A 3,376-nucleotide genomic window follows, 5' to 3' on the forward strand; every position below is an offset into this window, starting at 1 on the left:
CAACATAGAGAGTTATAAGAAACATGCAAAAGATCTAACTATTAGACTGAAAGAGAGAGGCTATGATGAACAAAGTTTGTTGAAGATATCGGAACAAGTGAGTAATTTTGATAGAAATAGTCTACTGAAAGATAAGGTTAAAGATATTGGATTAAAAGATGGTGTGAATTTTATTACATCTTACAGCAGACAATTTGATGACATCAGTAGAATTATTAGGAATAGATTACCAATCCTAGATAGGGATTCAGATCTAAAACACATCTCTAGTAAATGTAATTTTATCTCTCGTAAAGCTAAAACCATTGGTGATATGGCTAGAAAGGATTTTAGCAAGAAGAGCTTACACACCACACAGTCAACTAATTGGTTAACATCTAAACCAGGCTTTTATAAATGCAATGTCAGACCTTGTAAGAGTTGTAGCTATGTCACATGTGGCGATACATTTACTTCGACTTGTACAGGTCAAACATTTAAGATTAAAGAGCATATTACTTGCACTTCTACTTTTGTTATATATCTTTTGACCTGCAAGTCTTGTAATTATCAATATACAGGGTTAACATCTAGAATGCTCAAAGATTGCATAAGAGAGCATTTACTTTCCCTGGAAGCAGAAATTCCCAAAACCCCTGTGGCCAAGCACTTTGCTTTACATGGAAATAGTTCAGCTGGTTTTACATTCCAAGGGATTGAGGTAGTTAAACTAGGACCCAGAGGAGGCAATAGATATGCAGCACTGAGTAAACGAGAAGTTTACTGGATTCACACTTTAAAAACCGGTGCTCCTTTTGGCATTAATAAAATAAGTGACATCAAATTGTTCATTGACAATACATAGACCTAGGATCTGGATCTTATAATAGTTATAAATTCTGATATCGCCCAGATTATATATAAAATCTTAGTGATAAACTATTCAATTTGGTCACCCGGAGAGCAGGCAGTATATGTCTTTTTAATGTGTTTATACTTTATAGCATTTGACTTTTATATGATGTAATACACATTGGTAAACTTAACTGCTTATGCTTTCTGTGTGTTACCTAATACATGTATATACAATGTACATTTTACATCGTTTATTTACTAAGGTTTATTAGAATATCAGTTCCCTCTTTGTATTTCCATATTATATGTTTTCAACATGTTTAAATTAACTTCAGTACACTGGGATGTTATTAATTGACGAATATTCATGTATTTAGTTACAGCAAGAATTGTTATCCCCCACACATTGAATTGTACTATCGTTTTTAATGTGCCTATTGAATGATACAATTTTATATGAAAGCATAGTCTTAGTGTATAATAATGTATATATATTTTTTTGTTTATGATCGATATTTTCAAGTTTATTTATTATGCATAATGTTTATTATTGTTTTACACGTTGGATTGGATGTTTATTTCACAATACACACAAAATTTCCATTTTTTGTTATAATTAATTATGCAGCAGGTGTGCAGGGCTTACATCCTGTTTTTAAGGAGTCCTTACACACCTGTTAGGTAGCTCTGATGAAGTGCCCAATAGGGCAGGAAACGCGTCAGCGGTAGTCAGGTCTGTGTGCTGTGCCTTTGTTTTTTACTCACGGAATTTCAATTAAAGGTGAAGTTTTAACACTTATTTCATCAGCCTTTCTGTTTTTTCGATTATTGGGTTCTATTTTTGTTACAATCAGAGGTGTTGAACTAATTTCTAGTTTTAAAAATAACCTATCATTACCACATCCTTCTCCTTATATATTGCATTCTTTTGACCTCATTTACACACTAGGCTCTCTATATATGCCCGCACATACCTAAAGTCTCTCTATCCCTGTAATTATAGTCTGTTTGTTTTCCTTCCCTCCATATATCTCTTTACTCCCTCCCAGATAGCATATATCCTATATTGAAATTTGCTAACAATACTCCAGCCTCTTTCCCCACTCAATTCATTTGGACTCTACATGTCCCTAATCTAAACATCTCTGTATCATAGTACCTTTCATACTTATAGACCATTTGTCACACAGCTACATTAATATAGATCTAACGAGCAGGCCCTTCCGCAACTATGACACTCAAATTTCATTATGGGAAATTTTTACCTTTAAGCCTAAATACCCATTGGCTTTTACATTCTTCTCCATCTTAGTATATATACCTCAGGCAATAACTTAGAGCCTTACACACAACAGATGCTTACACTTAGAACACCAGAGAGCTGGGTTTTTTTTGTTTCTTATGCTTCAGATACCTTTTTCACCTTACCAACTGAGTTATGTTGAGTCCAATGGAGATCCTACCACGCCATATTCGTCCAACAACAATGTGTCTTTCAAACACCCGGACACGTCCCCTTCCTTTCCCCTTTTTTAACCAGAGTGGCTCTTGCCCACTGAATCCTCCTCCCCCCAAAACAAAACCACGATACTAGCCCCCATTTTACCCCAATTCACTCTGAATAACAAAATAATTCTAAAACCTCCACAGTAACTTGGGGGCCATTCTTACCTCTGTGAAGTCTAAGGTTATAAAATGAGGTCTCTTTCTTATATGTCCCAGATAGCTACCTTTTCCATACGCATGTACCTCCCATGTTCCTTTAATCCTATATAGCGTACCCCTTACAATCCACACCTCACAAATACTCTTTTAAGCTTTACCAGAACGTATTATCTTATGGCTGACCCTATTAGTTTGTTATTTGGTACTGATTATGTTTTCATTTACATGTACTATGTATACCTTTGGTTTGAAAATAGAGATTATATCTGTAACACTGGTACTTCAGCGTTTTAGATCTAGCTTATTCTCCATACTAAAATTGTAATGATGCTCCTCCTATGCAGGATTTGTATCTTTGTATCTGGACATATGTATTGTTTCTATGTTATTGTTCCTTACCTCAATAAAAAAAATTATTTAAAAAAAAAAAAAAAAAAAGATATCCAAGGAATTGAGAATGCCAATCAGCAGTGTTCAAACTCTAATCAAGAAGTGGAAAATAAGGGGTTCTGTTGAAACCAAACCACGGTCAGGTAGACCAACTAAAATTTCAGCCACAACTGATAGGAAAATTGTTCAGGATGCAAAGAAAAACCTACAAATAACTTCAGGGGAAATACAGGACTCTCTGAAAACATGTGGTGTGGCTGTTTCAAGATGCACAATAAGGAGGCACTTGAAGAAAGATGGGCTGCATGGTTGAGTAGTCAGAAGAAAGCCATTACTACGCAAATTCCACAAAGTATTGCGCTTACAATACGCCAAACAGCACAGAGACAAGCCTCAAACCTTCTGGCACAAAGTCATTTGGAGTGATGAGACCAAAATTGAGCTTTTTGGCCACAACCATAAACGCTACATTTGGAGAGGAGTTAAC

Source organism: Bombina bombina, chromosome 3 (genome assembly GCF_027579735.1).
Source record: "Bombina bombina isolate aBomBom1 chromosome 3, aBomBom1.pri, whole genome shotgun sequence".
Lineage (NCBI taxonomy): Eukaryota > Metazoa > Chordata > Amphibia > Anura > Bombinatoridae > Bombina > Bombina bombina.